This window comes from Lolium perenne, chromosome 6 (assembly GCF_019359855.2).
Source record: "Lolium perenne isolate Kyuss_39 chromosome 6, Kyuss_2.0, whole genome shotgun sequence".
Lineage (NCBI taxonomy): Eukaryota > Viridiplantae > Streptophyta > Magnoliopsida > Poales > Poaceae > Lolium > Lolium perenne.
The window spans coordinates 258,824,976-258,851,489 of NC_067249.2; the positions used below are offsets into that span (position 1 = coordinate 258,824,976).

Below are 26,514 nucleotides of genomic sequence, written 5' to 3' on the forward strand. Positions count from 1 at the left end.
TGGGCTTTAATTAGTCTTAAGCATCCTGCTTACTTTACTAATTAATCACCCCCATAATGTGAAAGCCAGCTGTGCCATGTACTTTGAGGTTCGAGCTCCAGTGGATCCACTCAAACTGGTGACCATCTAGTCAGTGAAGAGAAAATATACTCATACAAAGAAAATATTAGTAATATATGTCCGTTTGGACGTATTGCCATAACTCTAAGAAATACGCGTACATCTCGACCGAAGACGCTCTAAGACTACTCATAGTGGAAAGCAACATAGATGGTAACATCAACAATATGTTAACTAAGCATTTCAATGTCATTAATAGAGAAAATAGACGATAGTGGTAACTACTATGTTACCATCACATCATATATTACAAGAAAGAATTAGTCTACAAAATAATAAATATGACATTTTATATTACTATAACTATGATACTACCCACTATGAAGGTAGTAATGTAAGGCAATAACATGTGCATGTTACCAGTAAAGCGGACTTGTGGCTCTCGGGTGCAACGCATCCCCATAGACCAAAAAATTTATAGTAATTTGAAAAAGTCAAAAAAATTTGAATCTTCATGGAAACCAAGGATGACCAAGTTTGTACTCACAAAAAAATGTTTGGACACGGAATGATTCACATGGACTCTAGGGCAAAAAAAGACAAAATTATGACAAATATAAAGTAAATAGTACCTGGTCATGTGGCGTTTCGAGTTTGTTTTTTTTACCAGAATACAGTATAAGTAATTTCCTAGGAAAATATTTTGTTTCAAGTACAATACCTGATCATCTTTGATTCCCAATAAAAATTTGACTTTTAAAAAAAAAAAATCAAAATATAGGGGTGCGTTGCACCCGAGAGCTCCTTTGTATTTTTCCAAATATAGTTACTACCGTATTGTTACTCTCTCCAATGAGTAGTCTAAATAAGGGACGTCGGGTGCGTCGGCAGTGCGCTATGGGGACGACGGTACCTGATCTCCAATTTGAGAAGAGGTTACACACTAGCGACCCTGATAAGAACCCCTAAAAAAATTTGAACAAGCAAATCTAAACAAACTACCAAATTTATTTATATTTCATTTCAATTTAAACATTGGAGGCTTATGTTGTCGCCCGTCTTCTTCGTCGTGAAGGAAAAAAAACATCCAAAAACCTACACTAGTGGCTCCCGCTAGCCTCGTCTTCTTCACTATGAAGACAAACCATATAGAAACTTATACTAGATGCTTCTGTTAGCCCTGGCTTTCTTCGTTGTGAAGGAAGAATATCCAGAAACCTATACTAGATGCTTTTATAGGCTCGCACCATCTTTTTTGCAGAGGAAGAACATCCCAAAACTTCAACTTCACCATCCTCGCCATTGTCGGTGTTGTCACCGTCGTGGTTCATGCGACATCATGTGACATCGAACACCTTCACCCTGAGCTCACCGTCGCCTTCGTACTTAAAGTTGAGCAAGCAACCAACCTCCAGGTTGTGGACGCTGGAGAACCTCTCACCCAGTGTGGAGGAACATCAGACCTTTCATGTTGAAAAGTACCTCGTTAGGCCATCGGCAAAAACCGCAACTCGCTTCCCACAAGTGAACCACGGCCGGCTCTCGACCGGTGAGAAATTGCGCAAACTTCTTTGAAAGCCTCTTTGGGCCAAAAGGGTCCTCGGTGATGAGGACGACGAACTCGAAGAACTCGTCTGGAACCAATCAGTCTCCTTCTCCTCAGGTGACGGTGAGGGTTCAAGCGGTTGGGATCCCGCACCTCGGCCCCTTCCCCTGCCACGGCGGCCTCGACGGCTGTGACCCCTAGAACATGCCATGGATCGCGTGGGGGTGAAGGTTGAGGGCATCGCTACGGTTTGTGTGGGAAGGAGCTGGTGCCCGAGCACCTAATTTGATATCCGGAGGGTAGCCGTGGGGGTAGTGGTGCGCATTAAAACATACACACATGGTTAGGCCATTTATTTTTCTTGACCGGAGGTAGGCGAAGGTAGGTGGACGGGTTGGTGCCGCCATTAATCTCCGTCACACATGGCTAGGTCATTTACGCTGACTGCTCATTCGGCGTGGCGCGAGGCGAGTGCTGGCGTGCAGTTGACGTGGGAGTTCGAAATCTTTGTGGTGTAATTTCTTTCACGTCCCCGGCAACAGCGCCAGAAAAAGAGCTTGATACGTGTACAGCACGCGTCCGTTGGGAACCCCAAGAGGAAGGTGTGATGCGTACAGCAGCAAGTTTTCCCTCAGTAAGAAACCAAGGTTTATCGAACCAGTAGGAGCCAAGAAGCACGTTGAAGGTTGATGGCGGCGAGATGTAGTGCGGCGCAACACCAGGGATTTCGGCGCCAACGTGGAACCTGCACAACACAACCAAAGTACTTTGCCCCAACGTAACAGTGAGGTTGTCAATCTCACCGGCTTGCTGTAACAAAGGATTAGATGTATAGTGTGGATGATGATTGTTTGCAGAAAACAGTAGAACAAGTATTGCAGTAGATTGTATTCGATTAAAAGAATGGACCGGGGTCCACAGTTCACTACTAGTGGTGTCTCTCCCATAAGATAAATAGTATGTTGGGTGAACAAATTACAGTTGGGCAATTGACAAATAGAGAGGGCATGACCATGCACATACATGATATGATGAGTATAGTGAGATTTAATTGGGCATTCCGACAAAGTACATAGACCGCTATCCAGCATGCATCTATGCCTAAAAAGTCCACCTTCAGGTTATCATCCGAACCCCTTCCAGTATTAAGTTGCAAACAACAGACAATTGCATTAAGTATGGTGCGTAATGTAATCAATAACTACATCCTCGGACATAGCATCAATGTTTTATCCCTAGTGGCAACAGCATATCCACAACCTTAGAACTTTCATCACCTTGTCCTGCATTTAATGGAGGCATGAACCCACTATCGAGCATAAATACTCCCTCTTGGAGTTAAGAGTAAAAACTTGGCCAGAGCCTCTACTAATAACAGAGAGCATGCAAGATCATAAACAACACATAGGTAATAGATTGATAATCAACATAACATAGTATTCTCTATCCATCGGATCCCAACAAACACAACATGTAGCATTACAGATAGATGATCTTGATCATGTTAGGCAGCTCACAAGACCCGACAATGAAGCATAATTAGGAGAAGACGACCATCTAGCTACTGCTATGGACCCATAGTCCAGGGGTGAACTACTCACTCATCACTCCGGAGGCGACCATGGCGGTGAAGAGTCCTCCGGGAGATGATTCCCCTCTCCGGCAGGGTGCCGGAGGCGATCTCTTGAATCCCCCGAGATGGGATTGGCGGCGGCGGCGTCTCTGGAAGGTTTTCCGTATCGTGGCTCTCGGTACTGGGGGTTTCGCGACGAAGACTATATGTAGGCGGAAGGGCAGGTCAGGGGGCCACACGAGGACCCCACATGCTAGGTCGGCGCGGCCAAGGGCTGGGCCGCGCCGCCCTACTGTGTCGCCAGCTCGTGGCCCCACTTCGTCTCCTCTTCGGTCTTCTGGAAGCTTCGTGGCAAAATAGGCCCCTGGGCGTTGATTTCGTCCAATTCCGAGAATATTTCTTTACTAGGATTTCTGAAACCAAAAACAGCAGAAAACAAGACAAGCGGCTCTTCGGCATCTCGTTAATAGGTTAGTGCCAGAAAATGCATAAATATGACATAAAGTATGCATAAAACATGTAGGTATCATCAATAATGTGGCATGGAACATAAGAAATTATCGATACGTCGGAGACGTATCAGCCTTCCCAAGCTTAGTTTCTGCTCGTCCCGAGCAGGTGAACGATAACAAAGATAATTTTTGGAGTGACATGCCATCATAACCTTGATCATACTATTGTAAGCATATGTAATGAATGCAGCGATCAAAACAATGGTAAATGACATGAGTAAACAAATGAATCATAAAGCAAAGACTTTTCATGAATAATACTTTCAAGACAAGCATCAATAAGTCTTGCATAAGAGTTAACTCATAAAGCAATAAATCAAAGTAAAGGTATTGAAGCAACACAAAGGAAGATGAAGTTTCAGCGGTTGCTTTCAACTTATAACATGTATATCTCATGGATATTGTCAATGTAAAGTAATATAACAAGTGTAATATGCAAGTATGTAGGAATCAATGCACAGTTCACACAAGTGTTTGCTTCTTGAGGTGGAGAGAAATAGGTGAACTTACTCAACATAAAAGTAAAAGAAAGGCCCTTCGCAGAGGGAAGCATTGATTGCTATATTTGTGCTAGAGCTTTGGTTTTGAAAACAAGAAACAATTTTGTCAACGGTAGTAATAAAGCATATGTATCATGTAAATTATATCTTACAAGTTGCAAGCATCATGCATAGTATACTAATAGTGCCCGCACCTTGTCCTAATTAGCTCGGATTACCGGGATTATCATCGCAATACACATGTTTTAACCAAGTGTCACAAAGGGGTACCTCTATGCCGCCTGTACAAAGGTCTAAGGAGAAAGCTCGCATTGGATTTCTCGCTTTTAATTATTCTCAACTTAGACATCCATACCGGGACAACATAGACAACAGATAATGGACTCCTCTTTAATGCATAAGCATTTAGCAACAATTAATTTTCTCATATGAGATTGAGGATATTTGTCCAAAACTGAAACTTCCACCATGGATCATGGCTTTAGTTAGCGGCCCAATGTTCTTCTCTAACAGTATGCATGCTCTAACCATTCAAATAGTGGTAAATCGCCCTTACTTCAGACAAGACGGACATGCATAGCAACTCACATGATATTCAACAAAGAGTAGTTGATGGCGTCCCCAGGAACATGGTTATCGCACAACAAGCAACTTAATAAGAGATAAAGTGCATAAGTACATATTCAATACCACAATAGTTTTTAGGCTATTTGTCCCATGAGCTATATATTGTAAAGATGAAGAATGGAAATTTTAAAGGTAGCACTCAAGCAATTTACTTTGGAATGGCGGAGAAATACCATGTAGTAGGTAGGTATGGTGGACACAAATGGCATAGTGGTTGGCTCAAGGATTTTGGATGCATGAGAAGTATTCCCTCTCGATACAAGAGGTTTTAGGCTAGCAAGGTTATTTGAAACAAACACAAGGATGAACCGGTGCAGCAAAACTCACATAAAAGACATATTGTAAACATTATAAGACTCTACACCGTCTTCCTTGTTGTTCAACCCAATACTATAAATTATCTAGACTTTAGAGAGACCAATTATGCAAACCAAATTTTAGCAAGCTCTATGTATTTCTTCATTAATAGGTGCAAAGTATATGATGCAAGAGCTTAAACATGAGCACAACAATTGCCAAGTATCAAATTATCCAAGACATTTTACCAATTACTACATGTAGCATTTCCCGATTCCAACCATATAACAATTTAACGAAGAAGATTCAACCTTCGCCATGAATACTATGAGTAAAGCCTAAGGACATATTTGTCCATATGCAACAGCGGAGCGTGTCTCTCTCCCACACAATGAATGCTAGGATCCATTTTATTCAAACCAAACAAAAACAAAAACAAACCGACGCTCCAAGCAAAGTGCATATGATGTGATGGAATAAAAATATAGTTTCACTAGAGGAACCTGATAATGTTGTCGATGAAGAAGGGGATGCCTTGGGCATCCCCAAGCTTAGACGCTTGAGTATTCTTGAAATATGCAGGGGTGAACCACCGGGGCATCCCCAAGCTTAGAGCTTTCACTCTCCTTGATCATATTGTATCATCCTCCTCTCTTGATCCTTGAAAACTTCCTCCACACCAAACTCAAAACAACTCATTAGAGGGTTAGTGCATAATCAAAAAAAAAACTCACATGTTCAGAGGTGACACAATCATTCTTAACACTTCTGGACATTGCACAAAGCTACTGAAAGTTAATGGAATCAAAAAATCCATCGAGCATAGCAAAACAGGCAATGCGAAATAAAAGGCAGAATCTGTCAAAACAGAACAGTTCGTAAAGACGAATTTCTAAGAGGCACTAGACTTGCTCAAATGAAAATGCTCAAATTGAATGAAAGTTGCGTACATATCTGAGGATCACTCACGTAAATTGTCATAATTTTCTGAGTTACCTACAGAGAATTCTGCCCAAATTCGTGACAGCAAAGAAATCTGTTTCTGCGCAGTAATCCAAATCTAGTATGAACCTTACTATCAACGACTTTACTTGGCACAACAATGCAACAAAATAAGATAAGAAGAGGTTTCTACAGTAGTAACAACTTCCAAGACTCAAATATAAAATAAAAGTAATGTAGTAAAAACATGGGTTGTCTCCCATAAGCGCTTTTCTTTAACGCCTTTCAGCTAGGCGCAGAAAGTGTGTATCAAGTGTTATCAAGAGATGATGCATCAACATTACCTTGGGCTTTACCCTTACCTTTCTTGTTCTTTTTCTTACTCTTTGATTTAGGGAATATATGTCTACCCCCCGGTGTAGAGGTGAATTTTAGGGTGCCTTCTCCCATATCTATGACTGCTCCCAATAGTTTCAGCAGGGATTTTCCGAGTGTGATTTGTCCTGTTCCTGCACATTCAATAACAAGATAATCAATGGATATTGTCCTTCCAAGAATGGTTGTATGCACACCCGCAGCTATTCCCTTAGGAATTATAACAGAGTTATCAATAAGAGTTATTCCTTCTCCCCCTTCAACGAATCCCCAAAGTTTCAAAGATTCATGAATACTCTTAGGCATAAGGCAAAATTCAGACATAATATCACAATTGGCATGAAGAGTTTGGTCACCGATAACAATTTTAATAGTAGGATCCCATAATGAAGGTTCAGAGTTCACTAAAAATTGATCAAGACGGTTACGAACATATCTATAATTTTCATTCAAGCGAGATGCACTTGTCTCAAGAGTGTTTAATCTATTATAAATGCTAATAAGGGCTGAATCAAAGTTATTAGCTGAATCATGTGATGCAACCAACTTCTTTATGGTATTAAAAGCTTGATCCCCATTGCAATGAAGGAAATCTCCTCCCACTACAGCATCCAAGGCATATCTATAGCGAATCATAAGACCAAAAAAAAAAATTACTAAGGAGCAAACTTAGAGTCATTTGAGGTTCAGCTTTACGATAAGAAGTAAAAATTCTGGACCAAGCATCTTTAAAACTCTCCTCATCCCCTTGTTTAAAAGTGAAGACTAATTCCTCAGGTGAAGAAGTAACAGGTGCAGAACTAGACATGGTAACAAAAGTAAAATGCAAGTAACTAATTTTTTTGTGTTTTTAATATGGAGTATGCAAACAAGACAGTAAATAAAGTAAAGCTAGCAACTAATTTTTGTGTGTTTTTGATATAATGCAGCAAACAAAGTAGTAAATAAAATAAAAGCAAGACAAAAACAAAGTAAAGAGATTGGATTGTGGAGACTACCCTTGCAGCGTGTCTTGATCTCCCCGGCAACGGCGCCAGAAAAAGAGCTGCTGGCGTGCAGTTGACGTGGGAGTTCGAAATCTCTGTGGTGTAATTTCTTTCACGTCCCCGGCAACGGCGCCAGAAAAAGAGCTTGATACGCGTACAGCACGCGTCCGTTGGGAACCCCAAGAGGAAGATGTGATGCGTACATCAGCAAGTTTTCCCTCAGTAAGAAACTAAGGTTTATCGAACCAGTAGGAGCCAAGAAGCACGTTGAAGGTTGATGGCGGCGAGATGTAGTGCGGCGCAACACCAGGGATTCCGGCGCCAACGTGGAACCTGCACAACACAACCAAAGTACTTTGCCCCAACGTAACAGTGAGGTTGTCAATCTCACCGGCTTGCTGTAACAAAGGATTAGATGTATAGTGTGGATGATGATTGTTTGCAGAAAACAGTAGAACAAGTATTGCAGTAGATTGTATTCGATTAAAAGAATGGACCGGGGTCCACAGTTCACTAGTGGTGTCTCTCCCATAAGATAAATAGCATGTTGGGTGAACAAATTACAGTTGGGCAATTGACAAATAGAGAGGGCATGACCATGCACATACATGATATGATGAGTATAGTGAGATTTAATTGGGCATTACGACAAAGTACATAGACCACTATCCAGCATGCATCTATGGCTAAAAACTCCACCTTCAGGTTATCATCCGAACCCCTTCCAGTATTAAGTTGCAAACAACAGACAATTGCATTAAGTATGGTGCGTAATGTAATCAATAACTACATCCTCGGACATAGCATCAATGTTTTATCCCTAGTGGCAACAAGACATCCACAACCTTAGAACTTTCTCACACCGTCCCAGATTTAATGGAGGCATGAACCCACTATCGAGCATAAATACTCCCTCTTGGAGTTAAGAGTAAAAACTTGGCCAGAGCCTCTACTAATAACGGAGAGCATGCAAGATCATAAACAACACATAGGTAATAGATTGATAATCAACATAACATAGTATTCTCTATCCATCGGATCCCAACAAACACAACATGTAGCATTACAGATAGATGATCTTGATCATGTTAGGCAGCTCACAAGACCCGACAATGAAGCATAATTAGGAGAAGACGACCATCTAGCTACTGCTATGGACCCATAGTCCAGGGGTGAACTACTCACTCATCACTCCGGAGGCGACCATGGCGGTGAAGAGTCCTCCGGGAGATGATTCCCCTCTCCGGCAGGGTGCCGGAGGCGATCTCCTGAATCCCCCGAGATGGGATTGGCGGCGGCGGCGTCTCTGGAAGGTTTTCCGTATCGTGGCTCTCGATGCGGGGGTTTCGCGACGAAGACTATATGTAGGCGGAAGGGCAGGTCGGGGGCCACACGAGGGCCCCACACGCTAGGTCGGCGCGGCCAAGGGTGGGCCGCACCGCCTCTTGTGTCGCCGACTCGTGGCCCCACTTCGTCTCCTCTTCGGTCTTGGAAGCTTCGTGGCAAAATAGGCCCTTGGGCATTGATTTCGTCCAATTCCGAGAATATTTCCTTACTAGGATTTCGAAACCAAAAAGCAGTGAAAACAAAGAATGGCTCTTTGGCATCTCGTTAATAGGTTAGTGCCGGAAAATGCATAAATATGACATAAAGTATGCATAAAACATGTAGGTATCATCAATAATGTGGCATGGAACATAAGAAATTATCGATACGTCGGAGACGTATCAGCGAGCACGAGGGATTCCATCTGACGTCGCGTGAGGCGCTCGTTCGGGGCCCCACGCAAAGGGGTAGACATGGTGTGCCCCAAAAACAGCGTCAGACCCCCCTCCCCCCCCCCCCCCCCCCCAAACAGCTATTTGGTTTGCTATGGGGCGTGTCGGTGGAGATGGTCTAAGCAGTGTTTAGTTCGTGTTCAGTGTTATACAGGCTAGGAGGTATGTAAGTATCAGATGCAAGTGGGGCCACAACATACAATATCTTCCATCTTGTGGTGCTCTTTGAGTATCGGTATCGAGCTCCAAGGTGAAGACTAAAAATCTCGCATTTGTTAGTCGTACTATTTCGCAATGGTCGTGTTTGCGTGACTTTTCTTGTTTATCAAAGGAGTTGCATCATGATTGTTTGGACTTGCTCGTTGTTGTGTCAGCGATGATGGTCGACATGCGTGTAACATTAGGGGTCATGTCCTTTGTGCTATTTTTATTTCCACTTTTTTTATAATTCCTGTTGATGTTTTAGTTCAAATTTAAACCAAAACCACCACAAGAATTAAGGAACACACATAGTAGCTTCTTCTCTGGAGGATCTACCATAGTGCTAGCTAGTACCCTTTAGGGGTGAAGGAAAAGAAGGTACAAATTAAGTTTGTGGTGATTAAGGGCAATAATTTGCTGGAGTAGTGTTGTTTCAGGGCAGATCGATCCATGTAGGAGGTAGGGAATTAGAGTGCGCTTGTGGAGAGGTAGGCATGTTCTTGAGTCAGGGGGACCGTGCATGGTGGCCATGGCAGCTATGGCAGCTAGTAGTACAGTGCCACCGAACAAACAGCTCAGGCTGCTCTCGGCAGCCACCAATGGCCTGCCGCCCTGCCATTGCTGTTGCAACCTACACCCCGTTTTTCTCTTTTCTGAATCTCTTCATCTACCTTTCTGAAAAAGAAGAAATAACATATCTCTAGATCAGTTCAGCACCATATATATATACGAGTAATTAAAATAGGGCATCCATGCAAGATGAAAATTTTCACAAACATATCCGTACATAAATACAGCAAATCCGTATATATTAGTTGGCTATTTCTGGACCTCCGTACATAAACACTGAGTAGTCCATTTACCTAGCAATTATGAAACAAATTCTAGCTGGATATTTCTTGGAGCTCGTAGCCTGCCAGGTGACACGCACGCACATCCATGTCACACGCCATCACCATCACGTCAGTGACGAAATGGACCTTAACTTTAGACACGGACTGACCCGTTGCTTGTGCCAGTCACCATCTTGTGAGTTGTGATGACTGGCATTGCAAAACTTCTTTTAATTGATACTTGCACGCAGAAGACAACCCACCCTGCAAATATCGCTCTCCCAAGCTTGAACATGCCCCTGTCCCCCTCCCAACCTTTCTAATTGATGGGGTATCTGGTCAATTTGAACTTTTAGGCAGTGCAATTATATAGTAAAAACTAATGATCATACTTGCCCCCTATCCATATTTAATTTGTGCTAATTATACCATGGATAAGCTTATATCTTTATGCTCAAATGATCATGATCAAATTTAAAATACAACTGGTCTTATTGTAAAACAAAAGGGTCATTATTGGGTGTTTAATTAGCATGACAAAAAAAACATGATGGTTCTTCTGCATGGTTTATCCTACCAAACCGGTTTTATTTTTCTTGTGAGGTGTCTACATATGATAATTAATTGTTAAAATGTACGATGTGAAAATGACTAGCCGTCTGAACTCACGACAATCTTGCATTCAATTAATTATATTATGTGTACTAGGATGTTTTTGTTTAATACTCCCTCCATTCCAATGAATAAAGGTGCCCCCGTTTTCCGTGTTTTTCTTTGACCAAGAATTACTCTAAATATATAAAAATTGTTGATACAAAATTAGCATCAATAGAAAGTGTTTTGCAATACAAAGTCAATGATACTAATTACGCACAATATAATAGTTACTAATCGATAGTATTTTGTTGCTCAATTTTTTAGGTCAAACTTTGTCTTAGAACTTGCTATGAGGAGGTAGTAGTTGGATATACACGGTACACTATGAGGAGCATCACACAATAGTATTACAATTAAACTTTTATGTATTGCATTTCTAGTATAATGTTGCACATTACATTTCTCATAAGATGCCGCGTGTGTATTTCAAAGTGCCCGTGCTATGTTAAATTAGCATATTACGGCTTGTATTTTTTCTTATTTTGTTAGTTCAACAATATGATTCTATTAATTAAAATAAAGATATTACATCAATTGAAGAAAAATAAACAAACAAAGAATATTGGGAAACTTTGGAGCTACGCCAAAACACTCTAAAGTCACCATCTCTAGCTCAATTGATCACCTATGTATTTTTTTTTAAATCAACACGGATCGCTCCCCAACTCCATTTCATAGAAAAGAAGCCAAAGTCTTTTAACAGGAGTTCAGAAAGCTAAGAGCATCTCCACCGGCGGCCCCCAAAATAATCGCTGGCAGAGGCGCCGACACTAGCGTATGGGGGGTGCCGACACTGCATCCTCTATTTGGGGGTGTTGTTCCCACACCGGCGCCTCCAAAACGGCAGCCCCGGTAGATGATTTGAATTAAAATCTCAAATAAAAGCATATAAATTCAAATAAAGATGAGGAACTTTTCACACATAGTTTGGGACATGGTTTACACAAACTAACACATAATTTGGCACATGGTTTAACACAAACTAACACATAGTTAGGCATATGGTTTTACACAAATTTAAAACATTACAAAATAAGGAAACCTAACTAGTGTTGGCATCGCAGATTTCCTGTGTTCGCTGCCAAGAAAGAACACTCGTAGGCACTCCCAGACACCCAAACTGGAAAATCCAGTTGGTGACGGTACCCCTGTTGCTTCTTTCGAGAAAGAACACCCAAAAACATGCGTTCCTATTTTCGCTGCGAAGAAACAACACTCAGTCGTCATCCTCCTCGGCGTTGTCATCGTGGTATTGCCGGCGGCAGCGCGTCTCATCGAACACCTTAACAATCATACCCCCCCCTCCAAGGTAGGAGAACATGAGCACGAAGCCGGCTTCGAGATGGTGGTAGCGCACAAACTTTTCCCAACTGTTGTGGAGGTACATCTTACCACGCGCGTCAAAGATCACGTTCACAACCCACCGGCGGCAGCAGCCACAGGCAGCCTCCCACAGATGCAGCGAGGCCAGCTCGTTGTCGGCGAGGAAGTCGGCGAGCTTGTCCGACAGCCTCTGGATGACGAGTGGGTCGCTCTTGAGGACGACGATAAACTCGAACAACACTTCCCACTCCTTCTCATGCAGATCCGACGATGAGGACGATGTTGTCGCAGGCGACGGCGAGCGTGCAACTCTGCCGCGGACACGACCACAGCCGCGAACTCGGCCTCGACCTCTACCAGACATGGCGTTGTCTCTTCAGAAGGTGGCGGCTAGGGTTGGGGAGAGAGGCACTAGGGTTTGTGTGGGAGGGACGATGCGAGAGTGCCCTTTTTATAGGCCGTAGGGAGGAGGGGGAGTGGTGGCGCTCATTAACGCCGGCACGGAGAGCTAGGCGCGACGAGACGGTTCGTTGCGCGTCTGCGGAAACTGCACCACCGCTGTGCGTCAATAACTTCCGTCATGAGGTAGGCGACGGTTAGGTTAAAATTAAATGTGTTGCTGACGCGTCGGCCCCGCCACTTCCCGCTGGAATCGACTTTTATGATGTGTGGCTGACAGGCGGCTCCCACGCCCAAAGTTTTCCGCCTCGCGAGGCGCCGGCGCGCCCGATTCGCGCCCTTCGCCAAAGGGCCGGCACGGGGTTGTCGGCGCTTCTATTGGGATCGAAAAAGCGTGGACGCTATTTGAGGCGCGTCGGCGTGAGCCCGTTTTCGCTCCCGACCCCCAAAACGTTATCAAGGCCGCTATCGGGGGCGCCGGTGGAGATTCTCTAAGAAACCGAAGAACGAAAAAAACTGAAAGCCAACAAACCGATCTGCTTGCTATTCAAAGATCGATGGGAGAACAGCTGCCATCCCAGCTGTTTCCGAAATATCAGCAACCTCGAAACAGCAGCAGTACCAAAGTTTAGAACAACGAAAATAACAAGTTCACATTAAAACTACAACTCAAATTTTCATGAAGAACAGGACAATCTTCAGCTTCCCCTTCTGTATGTTCTTCCATTGTAGTATCTGGTAAAGAACTCACAGAAGGCCATACATGCAGAAGCTTCACTAACGTCCATGATTTTTAATAAACACTTGAGCCGCCCACCATGGGGTTGAGAATCTTAAACCGTCCTGCAGAGTTTGCACAAACGTGTGTGAAGTTCGTGTTGTGTATGTGTTTGTCTAGCCTTATAGGGCTCCCTAAAAGTTTCTGGGGTAGCATATTCCGTGAAGTCATTATGATTATGATTATATTATGACTAATTAAGGAAGAAGAGTGGAGTAGAAACAATGGGATCAAGTGGAGAGTGTGTGGGTGGCGTGCCCGGCTGTGAAAACGATATGCAGTAGAAGTGGACCAATCCAATGCTGCGTCGTTGGTCTCGGCTCAACCAGCAACTGACCCCTCTCCACCTCCTCCTCTTCTCCATTTATTTTCATATCTCTCTCTCTCTCCCTCTCTCCATTAGTCGGGCATTCATCTCCATGGAGCTCAAGACTCAAGAGTACTACCACCTAGCTAACTATAAAGGTATTGTAAGGTTACTTAATTCTCTGCCGCTCTCTTGCTCTCTCCCCATCTATATACCTGTCCACACCTCAAGATCCAACTATGCCAGCACCACCACGATTCCTCTCTATATCTAGGGTTTCTTGCCTCTCCCTCTCTCTTCCTCCCTCGTTCTAGCTTAGCCCAGAGCCTTTGCCTTATATATAGGTAGCCGCCACCTCCCTTGTTTTCGTGGAGGTAGCCGCCCATGCCAGCCAATCGATCTTAACCTAGCTGCCTACTTCTCTTCTTTGATCTACTCCGTCCATTGATTCATCGATCTGTTTATATAGAGAATTTCCCCAGCCAGCCCCTCTCCCTTCCCATACAGGCTTGTCTTCTTCGCCTCCGGCGCCGGTGTATGGCATAAAGTAGATAGATATGACAAGATCGATTCGGCCGGCCGGTTCCGGTTTCTTTTTTGTTTAATTAGGATAATTCCTTTCCATATATACATATACCTTTCTCCTCATCTTTGATCCATCACTTCGCCTGCATACATAGATGTGGAATCCATATCCTCATCTCCATCTTCTTCTTAATCCTTCTCCACTTCTATACCATCTATCTCGCAATGGCTGTATGAGGATCAGAGATCGCAGTTGGCCGTTGCAGGTGCAGCACCACCAAGATTCACATCGGATTCGACCTCTTCGTGTCGTAAATGAGATGAGAATCTTGATGATGCTGCATCAGCAACCGCTCGGCTCATCGTCAACCGGCTCGTCCACAATCATCTGACGTCTGCTGCTGCAGATGCCCCGTCCACCTGGTAGTTGAGCTCCCAGCCTAGCTCCCATCGATCTCTTAATTTCCTTTTTTTTTTATGTGGTACTTCTCGCAACCATTTTATTTTTTAGCTGCAAATGTTGGGAAAAATTGACTGAAGTTTGACAAAAACGATACTACTGCATCAGCCAATTAATAATGTAATTTTCTTCGCTGCTTGGTTATTTCTTTCAACTTAAGTGTAGCTAGCAAAAAAAATCTTAATTCTTTCCAGAGGTGCTAGTACTAAGTATACATAACTGTTCTGCACAAACTTGATCGAGGGGATCAATAATTATATATATACATTCATGATTTGACTAAGTGGTGCATGCATATGCCGTGATTTTATGATATTTACAAGTAGTGTCATTTTGTTTGGAAGATTCCTCAGTGACAAGTAAGCTCCTCAGTCTATTGGCAACATGTGCACACTTGTAACATGGACGCTAGCTACCTTTCCAGCTTGTGACAAGTAAGCTCTCTGCACTTTTGTTGATTCTATATATGTCGATCGAGCCGCTAGCTCATTAATTTTCTTTTCATTCGATATTATGTAGTTATCTAACAAGAAAATTAATGAGCCAGTCTTTGGGTTTGCCGGGAGGGGGACAGCATACATATGTACACAAACCTTTGAGTTAAACATTGTTAGTAAATCTTTCTGTATAGTTAATTAGCCGGCTGATGTTTCCCTTAATTGGCCCCTTCAATTATTTCCTAACAGCCTCTGGTTGACGCCGACACGCTTTAATTTATGCATACATATGCGATCCCCATCATCAGTTCGAGACGGTGTGTGCCACTCTAGCAGTACAGCTCCATCATTCATCTATATTCTCTACTGCATGTACACCACACAAGCATGTACACCTTGCATTCTAGCTATTTCTTTGCTAAAAGGGGGGACATGTCAAAGGAAGTCACACGTGCACACTTTGAGCTCTACATGGCCAGCAGCTCGAGTATATGCTTGCTGTTTCAATATTCTCCTCTGGTGGTACTACCTGTATCTCCTCTTGTGCATTTCAAAATCTTTCCCTGTCAGTGATATGTAGGACGCTATCATGTACTTGTTCGTTTAGGAAAACACCATGTAGGCACTACCAGTCGACCAAGATCTGTACTTCTGGTGATTAATTAACTGACCACCAATGTATCTGATCTATGTCTGTCCTTGATCATTGGATACCGGCGGTTAACTGTTCATGTCAATGACAGTAAATTATTGCATATGGTTTCCATAATGCAATCGATCGATGGAAGAAACTCGTTGATCTTTTCATACTGATGTGTGGTGTGCGTGTTGTGAAGAAACCATGGCCACAAAGTGCAATCCAAGCATCGAAACGAATGGAAGCACATGATGCATGCATCAAGAACTACAGTTGGCCCTGCCGGCCGGAAGCTCTGCAGAAAAATCTCACACCATCGATCGCTGGATGGTTCAATTAAGTGGACCATTGCGCATGCAGGGGAGGTAGCTAGGGGCCGGGTGGGCAATACGTAGTACATTGCTATTATTGTGCCCGACGAAGGGGACCAATGTGGTGCACTGCAGATGCAGGAGAGGGCCTTGCAGAATGGTGTGGCCGGCCGGTACAACTGTCTCATCAGTCATCAAAGGTGAAGTTTTTTCATCTGATCTGATGATCGCTTTACTACTTGCTGGTGTTCTTACTTTGCTATCTTGTGGCTGCAGGATCAAGGCTGCAACCGGCCAAGTGGCCAACTACATGCAGGTCAGTGCACCTAGACTCTCTGCTTAATTACATCTTCATCTCAGTTTTCAAAAACTAACATTGATATTGAGCCCAGATTAATTAGATGTATATATCAGCTTAAGATCCTAGAAAAATATGGATGGATGCTTGGTAACTAGCTATCTACAACTGTGTACATGTATAGCTTGATTGATCCATCTCTCCTCGATCTCCTTTATCTGAAAAGTACTGCCATGTTGACTGATCTATGTTAGTTTTTCTTTCAGTGCTTGTCTGCTAATTATTTGTAAGGTAAGCCAAGTAGAAAGAAATCAAGTGAACAACTTGTTGATTGAGTACAAAGTTGTAATATTTGGGCAGCTGCTTAATATTGCACTGTCTACGTACATGTATTGCTTGATTAATTCATGTCTCTTCTCCTTTATCTAAAAAGTAGTAGCAATTCATGTAGACTGATCTATGTAAGGTAATCCAAGTAGAAAGGGAACCAGCTAACAGTTCAGTCTAGCTTGGTCTGTATATATGTTGAGGTAACCTCAAATATATTCTGTTGAACTTCATCTACTCCCTCCGATCCATATTCGTTGTTGCTGAATTGAATTGATCGGAGGAGGTAGTATACTAGTATATAGTACGACGTAAACTGGTGAGTTTATACTGCGTCTGTTACTACGGTTCAGCAATTTCAGTGCCGGTAGCATGAGTGAGTACGTACACCATGCCTGCAACTGCAAACTCCTATTGCCAGTACCATTGCAGCATGCTCTCTCACCTTCAGACATCGGACAAGCACTAGTAGCAGCAATAGCTACCACCACTCCAACAGTAGTGCACACTGGCTGCACTAGCTTCTGTCTGACGAAGACAAACTTCAGATTGATCGACTTGTTCACATCGGTCACCGATCTCTATGCATGCATGACTACCACTACAATGCACACATACACACACCGACATTTATATACAGGCCATCATCATTTGCATGCTGACATGGCCATCTATGCCTTCAGAGGAGCTAGCTCAGAGGAATGAAACGCAAGGAACTTCTTTTTGCTAAATATATGACCATTTTATAGACTCTAAACCACTTATTGTCTCTCCTAAAACTTCAAAATTTCTAAGGTCCTTTGTAGTCACGTCATGTTGGATGGGTCAAAACAACTGCACACGCACATTTGACTGGTTACTTCAGTTAGGTCATGCCATTTTAGATAGATTGCTCGACTCGAGTGCGAATATTCCGCAACTAGTTGCGGGTGCACCCCTTTTTTTTTGACACTTCCAAGTTTCCGAAAAATGTAAATTAAAATTGTAGACATTGGTTATGCTATATGTTATGAACCTGGAATTTTTTGTTTAAAAAGACCTGTGCAAAAAAGAAAAGACAGGTGAATAGTGGCATGTACTATTTACACATCATTTGCTCTTTTTGTGTAGATCACAAATGATCATATTTTCGGATGAAACTTCACAGATGGACAAGATACAATACAATGTAGGTCCATAATTTTAGTTTGCATTTTTTTTGGAAACTTAGAAGTGTCACAAAAAAAGGGTTGCACTCGCAACTAGTTGCGGATTGGAGTTTCCCGACTCAATGATGTCAAAAATTGTTGAACCATCTAGGGTAAAAATAAAATAGTAGCTTGGTCACGCCATTTTAGATGACTAGACTCAACGAAAACTAGCCAACCTAAATGACATGTCATGTACATTAGTCATCAGTTAAGCCATCCAACATGACGTGACTAAGAAAAAGCATAAAAGTTTTGAACTTTGAGAGGGATCATAAGTAGTTAAAGTTTGAAAATGGGTCATTCAGATCGATGAACTCAATACAAGAAGATCAACTGATCGAGTCATTCACGGCTTGATGATTATTGACACAGATACAAACATTCGACGGAAAACTAGCTAGGTTTGGTGGTATGCATGCCATTAACAGTGCTAAACCAGCAGCTAGGCTAGAGGGCACGTACAAGTACGTTAATTTCAAAATGTGTACCATGCCATATTGCGATGCACGTGTATGTACATCCTAAATGCCATCGAAATGTGCCGATCGGACGGTCGACATAGCAAGGCTACGTGACTCGAATTGGTCCCCTTGCATGCATGTGTCTCCGTACGTGTGATGGATCGCTTGTCTTCGTATAATTCTGTAGCACGCAAGCATGCATGCAACAGTGGTCACCAACACTGTACGGACCATCGTCACTCCAGCTGCAGCTGCTTAAATGCATCGACGCTCTGTCCTAATTTTCGTAAGGTTATCTCTCTAACGGGGCGGGGCGACAGAAATTGGACGTCAAAATCGACCGTCTGCGTCTGTCCTATCTGCATCTGTCTGTGGATATCGAACTGTGAATATCGAAATGGTTGTAGGCTAAGAGCATTTTCAGCCGCGTCCCCCAAACAGGGAGCCGGATTTATCGTTTGGGAGATGTGCTTTCTTTATGCCGTGTTTGGGGGACGTCGCTCCCCAGCCGCGTCTCCCAAACAAAATTTAAGATTTTCAAAACTTAAGCGAAAACAATAGAATTCATTCAAACTTGCTATATATTACATAGATTCGAACGAAATTTGATGAAATTTAAACTAAATCCTAATCTAGTAGTATTTGCGGCGGCCAGAGGCGTCGTAGTACTGGTGGAGTTGTACATGTCGTCGACGATGACGTCTTGCTTGCCATGCTCGTCGGGCTCGTCAACGGGCTAGTCGACGGGCTCGTCCTTCACCGCCCACTTGGCCTAGCCTCGTCGGCGTCGGTGAGGTCCACGAGCGGCATCCCGGAGTCGCGGATGGACATGGCGATCGCCACGTCGAGGTCGCGCCTACAGGTTTCCTTGTCGTTCAACGACGCCAAGCACGCCGCTCGCAAGCCAGGGCAGTCCTCGGGGTCGTCGTAGCTGGCGATGAGACGCTGCTGCCGCTCGTACTCCGCCAACAGCGCCGCCTTCACGGCTGCCTCGTCGTCCCGCTCCTCGATCACCTCGGCTTCGGGCTGAGGAGGGCGCTGCCGGCGCGACTGTGCTGCTGCCGGCTGATGTTGTTGCCGCCACGCCTCGGATTGGCGGGCCGCGGGACTCCGATGCTGTTGACGACCATCTTCCACCCGCCGCTGCTTGGCAGGCGCATGTACGGCGGGATGGGTACCCCGCGCGGTACAACGCCCACGCCTTGGCCACGGTGAGCCTACCGCGGCCGAAGCCGTTCGCCGCTGCGCTCTTGCGGGACGACGACATTGGAGGAGGAGGTTGGGAACGGCGAGGGAGGAGGATATTTGGGAGCGGCGAGAGGTTGGAGTGGCAAGAGATTGGGATGGGGACGGAAGGAGGGGCGCTCTTATTGTGTAGCCGCACCAGGCGAAGCGGCAGCGGGGCGTTGGACGCAATAACACCGGCGCGGATGGCCACGTGGCCATGCACTACGAGAGGCGTCCCTGCGTCACCTGGGAAAGCTAGGGCGCCATTAACATCGCTTGACGAGAGGTAGGCGATGAGGTTTTAGGCTTCCGCGTCGCTGACGCGTCGGACCCACGTCTCCTTGCCTCGCTTTTCATTGTGTCCGGTGTGCCTAGAGCGTCCCGTGTGTAGCAGGGATGGGCTCGGGGCGTCGGACACCGTATTGGGCCGCGCTGGACGGAAGGAGGCTTTGGGGCGCGCGACTGGGAACGAAATTTTGTCTGGCGCGCCCCAAATCCCTTTGGGAGCCGCGTTGGGGGACGCAGCTGGAGATGCTCTAAGCTTGTCGGTTTACGTCGGGGGCTGCCCAGCGGCCCAACGCATTTTGTCTAGCGAGGTCGGCATGTGCTCTATTTTAAAAGTAAAGGACAAAAAAGTTTTCATCATGGTACACACGATTGAGCTATTCAAATTTCTAGGTAGAATCGAGATTTTGAAAGTAGGGCAACATGTTGAAACTAATTAAACATAGAAACTTTTAAACTAAGCTACTTTTTCTTAGAAGGCCCCGCCTCGTCATCCTCACGACAACCCTTCCTGCTCGTCACCTCTTCGGAAGAGCTCATTGCGTCCGACGTGTCTGAGGAGCTTGTGTCCCTAACACGAGTAGTCCTTGGTGTCTTCGTCGTCGTCGGTGCACGCCGGTTGCGTCTCCGCCTTTGCCTTCGCCCGGTCCCTTGAATCCTTCTTTGCCGCCGCCACCTCCTCGGATGCATCCTCTGCCATTAGCAGTGTCCACCTGGCCTCTTCACCCTCTTCCTCTTCCTGCTCCTTGATGACCCACAAGTATAGGGGGTGTATCGTAGTATCTTCGATAAGTAAGAATGTCGATCCCAACGAGGAGCAGAAGGTGTTGATAAGCAGTTTCGATGAAGGATTCACTGTAAATGCTCACAGACAAGTATTCAGGGGGTTTTGATGTAACAGTTGAATAAAGTACAAGTAAGTAAAGTGCGAGAGTAATAATTGCAGCGAGTGGCCCAATCCTTTTTAGCTCAAAGGACAAGCCGGTTTGTTTACTTATAATGACCAAGCGTTCTCGAGGACACACGAGATTTTAGTCTAGTGCTTTCGCTACATACGGCTAAATAATCTTCATTGTTGTGATAAGTGTTGTCTGGGTGAACCTATGCTAATGTACCGCCCTTCCTAGGACTAATACATACTTGTGATTATACCCCTTGCAAGCATCCGCAACTACAAGAAAGTAATTAAGAATAAATCTAACCACAGCCTTAAACTCTGAGATCCTGCTATCCCTCCTGCATCGATATACCAACGGGGGTTCAGGTTTCTGTCACTCCGGCAACCCCGCAATTAGCAAACGAATACAAGATGCATTCCCCTAGGCCCATAAATGGTGAAGTGTCATGTAGTCGACGTTCACATGACACCACTAGAAGAATAACACCACAACTTAAATATCACACCATTGAATATTACTCATCCATAGTTCACTACTAACATTTAGACTTCACCCATGTCCTCAAGAACTAAACGAACTACTCACGAGACATCATACGGAACATGATCAGAGGTGATATGATGATGAATAACAATCTGAACATAAACTTGGTTCAATGGTTTCACTCAATAGCATCAACAACAAGTAGAAATCGATACCGGGAGAGTTTCCCCTATCAAACAATCAAGATCAAACCCAAATTGCTACGGCGGTGACGAGGTGCTGCGGAGGAGATGGCGGTGATGATGGTGGAGATGATGATGATGGTGATGGCGATGATGTCCAGCTCGATCACGGTGACGATGGCTTCGATTTCCCCCTCCCGGAGGGAATTTCCCCGTCGGATTCCTGCCCGCCGGAGAGCTGTTGGCTCGCGGGTGTTCTCCGCCCCGCAGAGGCGGCTGTAACTCTTCGTGAGGAACCCTCTGTGGCTTAGGTCTTCGAGACGAAGGGTTTCGCGAAGAAAAGGAGGCGAAAGGGGTCGTGGGCCCCCCAGACCACATGGCGGCGCGGCCAGGGCATGGGCCGCGCCGCCTAGGGTGTGGGCCCACCCCGGGTCCACCTGGTCCCTCCTTCCGGCTTCCTCCGTCATCTTGAAAAATAGGATTTTTGGTATAATTTCCTCCCACAGTTGATCTTCCGAAATATTGCATTCTGACGGTGCTTTTTCCAGCAGAATCCTGGCTCCGGTGCTTGATCCTCCAATAATGATGAAACATGCAAAATAGATGAAATAACATAAGTATTGTGCCCCAATATGAAATATATCAATGAATAACAGCAAATTATGATATAAAATAGTGATGCAAATTGGACGTATCAACTCCCCCCAAGCTTAGACTTCGCTTGTCCCCAAGCGAAACTGAGCTCGATAGACAGGACCACATGTTTATGGAGTGAAGAGTCGATAAATAAAATACGGACAAGAAGCATCATATTCATTCACACAAAACATTATAGTAAACAACCTCTCATAACTCAACTTGAGACAAGTATAAGGTAATCACAAGTAAAAGTGCATAAGAAATCATAATTGGTGATGGCAAACTTCGTTCCTGGTCAGAGAACAATTAACAGATTATATTTATCTCATTGAGCAGCACTCTCATGTTAAAGTTTATAAGGCACACTTGCATACTCAATCATAACGGTCCTTTCATGATTATTGATAACTTGCAAAGCTATATTCATTCAGATAAAACTTGTACTAAACAAGGAAGAATAAAAGACATGATGAAGTGAATCACAATATAATGGTTTGATCACAACAACTCAAATGCTTGCTCAAGATGGAGGGAAATAGGTTTACTGACTCAACATAAAGTAAAAGACAGGCCCTTCGCAGAGGGAAGCAGGGATTAAATCATGTGCTAGAGCTTTTTCAGTTTTGCAATCATATAAAGAGAATAAAAGTAACATTTTGAGGGGTGTTTGTTGTTGTCAACGACTGGTAGCGGGTACTCTAACCCCCTTGCCAGACAAACCTTCAAAGAGCGGCTCCCATATTATTTTCATTTTGTGTGGCACTCCTTCCAACCTTTCTTTCACAAACCATGGCTAACCGAATCCTCGGGTGCCTCGCCAACAATCTCATACCATGAAGGAGTGCCTTTTTATTTTAGCTTTATGATGATGATGACACTCCCCCCAACCTTTGCTTACACAAGCCATGGCTAACCGAATCCTTCGGGTGCCGTCCATCAATCACATACCATGGAGGAGTGTCTATTTAGTTTAATTAATTTGGGACTCGGGAATCCCATTGCCAGCTCTTTTGCAAAAATTATTGGATAAGCGGATGAAGCCACTAGTCCATGGGTGAAAGTTGCCCAACAAGATTGAAAGATAAAACACCACATACTTCCTCATGAGCTATGAAACATTGACACAAATAAGAGATACTAAGTTTTGAATTATTTAAAGGTAGCACATGAAGTATTTACTTGGAATGGCAGAAAATACCATGTAGTAGGTAGGTATGGTGGACACAAATGACATAGGTTTGGGTTAAGGTTTGGATGCACGAGAAGTAATCCCTCTCAGTACAGGTCTTTGGCTAGCAAGGTTAATCAGCAAGCATAAGAGTCGAGGGAAACAAACAAATATACATATGATAGAAACAATCATGCATCTTCCTTGTAAGCACAAACAATCTTAACTTCAGAATAATAAGCTATGAGCTAACAAGAAAGAAAGACAATGAAACATCTATATGTATTTCTCTTTTCTAACTAAACCTCAAAGTGTTGTTGCTATTGACCAATGCTAAGTTTGCCAAAACCAAATAGATTTATTCAATGCTCCCAAAGTGATACCAATACTAACAACAAGGTAAATCATATAGTAGAGATTGCAAACTAAAATAAGATGTGCAATATGTAAATGATAAGACTTCTCATTAATATTTCATAACGATAACTCACACCAAAGGATACATAGACAACCAACTAAAGAAGAGATACTTCCAAACTGCAACCCATCTTATATGATAACTTCCCTACTCATGATATGACACTACTTGACAATTAAAAGTAAAAGGTAGTGATAATGTGATACCGGCACTCCCCAAGCTTGGAACAGACCAAGGGGATGCCAATACCGATGATGAATTACTCCTGCGGCGATGGTGGTGATGAACTCCTCCCGCGCTTCTTAATAAGCTCCTTCATCTTCAGTTTCTCAGCTTGACAATTCTGCACTAAGATTCGGAGAGATTCATTGTTAGCTGAAGTTGGCGACGACGACCTTGTGATGCGAATCGAGTGGTATTCAATCATCCTTCTGAGACGGCAATTCTCCTCCTGGAGTATCTCTACTTCTCTTCTTAGAGCCCGATATTGATCACAAAACTCATCGGTAATCCGTAGCACTTCTTCCATCATGGGGAAGGAGTCGAGACTAAGAGCGGGTGGTATAGGTCCCTGCAGGTTATGAGAAAAAGAACGTCGAGTATCAACAGATCCCACCAAGATTTGCTTGCTCCCTCCGGCTTGCTGCTCTTGTCTTGATGGCATCTTCTTCACTTCTTCCTCCGAAAGCCCCTTGCCCTTGTTGTTGGTGGCCATGGTGCTTCTAGACTGAAAACAGATCCTGGCAGAAACAGCTCGAAACAAAACACGTCGAGAACACGATATACGGACCTCCAGGGGCCCGGGGGATTATATAGAATAAATTTTTACAACAAACGGAAAGTACCAGATCGAACCAGAGTCGGAAAGGGGCGACGAGGCGGTGCCACCATAGGGCGGCGCGGGCCCAGGTCAGGCCGCGCCGGCCTGTGGTGTCACGCCCTCGTGCGTCCTTTCCACTCCGTTTCGAACTCGTAATTTTTCATATTTTCCAAAAACAGCGAAAATATTGTTCGGAAAGTAAATTGCGAACTTTTCATTACCAGTACTGTTACCTATTCAAAGTCGAGTTCTGGTGGACTGTTAACTTGCCCTTTAATGAAGGCTTCCGGTGTTTCCACTTGAATAATATCAACATCAACATTATAAGAATCACCTGAGATATAATGCTTGAGTCTTTGTCCATTCACCACTTGCGTGGCATTGCCTTGGAGAGAGCTAATTTTGATTGCTCCTGAACGATACACCTCCTCGACAATATATGGTCCTTCCCATTTCGAGAGTAATTTCCCTGCAAAGAATCTGAGACGAGACCGATACAATAGGACTTTATCCCCAATATTAAATTCTCTTTTGATAATCCTTCTATCATGCCATTTTTTAACTTTCTCTTTAAAGAGTTTAGCATTTTCATAAGCTTCGCTTCTCCATTCATCTAGAGAACTTAATTGCAACAACCTCTTATCACCGGCAAGTTTAGGATCTTTATTTAATTCTCTAACAGCCCAATAAGCTTTGTGCTCTAGTTCTAAAGGTAAATGACAAGCTTTCCCATAAACCATTTTATAAGGTGACATTCCCATGGGATTTTTGTAAGCAGTTCTATAAGCCCAAAGTGCATCCTTCAATTTACTAGCCCAATTCTTTCTAGTTTTATTAACGGTCTTTCCCAAAATAGATTTAATCTCTCTATTTGATAGTTCTACTTGACCACTAGTTTGAGGATGATAAGCGGAAGCAATTCTATGATTAATACCATACTTAGCAAGAGTTTTTCTAAAACCTCCATGAATAAAATGAGAACCTCCATCAGTCATAATATATCTAGGCACTCCAAATCTAGGAAAAATAATATCTAAAAGCATTCTTAAAGAGGTCTCACCATCAGCACTTTTTGTAGGTATGGCTTCCACCCATTTAGTAACATAATCAACAGCAACAAGTATATGAGTGTTACCTTCTGAAGACGGAAAAGGTCCCATGAAGTCAAATCCCCAACAATCAAACGGTTCAATAACAAGAGTATAATTCATTGGCATTTCATTACGTCTGGAGATATTACCAACCCTTTGGCATTCATCACAAGATAAAATAAACTTTCTCGCATCTTTGAAGAGAGTTGGCCAATAAAAACCTGATTGTAGAACCTTTTGCGCGGTTCTTTCTCCGGCGTGATGTCCTCCATAAGCACTACCATGACATTTACTCAATATCTCCTGTTGTTCATATTCGGGAACACATCTTCGCATAATACCATCCACTCCTTCTTTATATAAGTGTGGGTCATCCCAGAAATAATGCCTCAAGTCATAAAAGAACTTCCTCCTTTGCTGAGCTGAAAAGGTTGGAGGCAAGTACTTGGAAACAATAAAGTTAGCATAATCAGCATACCAAGGACTGTCTCGTGAGCTCACCTTTATTACAGCCAATTGTTCATTTGGAAAACTATCATTAACAGGAACAGGATCATAAGCAATATTTTCCAATCTAGACAAATTATCAACAGGATTATCAGCACCTTTCCTATCTACAATATGTAAATCAAATTCTTGCAAAAGAAGTACCCATCTAATAAGCCTCGGCTTAGCATCTTTCTTTGTCATTAGGTATCTAATTGCAGCATGATCAGTATGAATAGTAACTTTTGAATCAACAGTATAAGATCTAAATTTATCACAAGCAAAGACTATAGCTAATAATTCTTTTTCAGTCGTAGCATAATTTCTTTGAGCAGCATCAAGAGTTTTACTAGCATAATGAATAACATTCAGCTTTTTATCTACTCGCTGTCCAAGAACAGCGCCTACAGCAAAATCACTAGCATCACACATAATTTCAAAGGGTAAGTTCCAATCAGGAGGTTCAACTATAGGAG

General features: G+C 43.5%; 1 long non-coding RNA gene across 1 annotated transcript; it reads left to right on the forward strand.

Annotated features, from left to right (window-relative positions):
• Positions 1-13,741: 13,741 nt before the first annotated feature.
• LOC127305328 (uncharacterized) lies at positions 13,742-16,794 on the forward strand. Its single transcript, XR_007853831.1, has 2 exons — positions 13,742-16,264; positions 16,341-16,794. It is a non-coding gene; the product is annotated as an uncharacterized lncRNA (long non-coding RNA).
• The last annotated feature ends 9,720 nt before the right edge of the window (positions 16,795-26,514 follow it).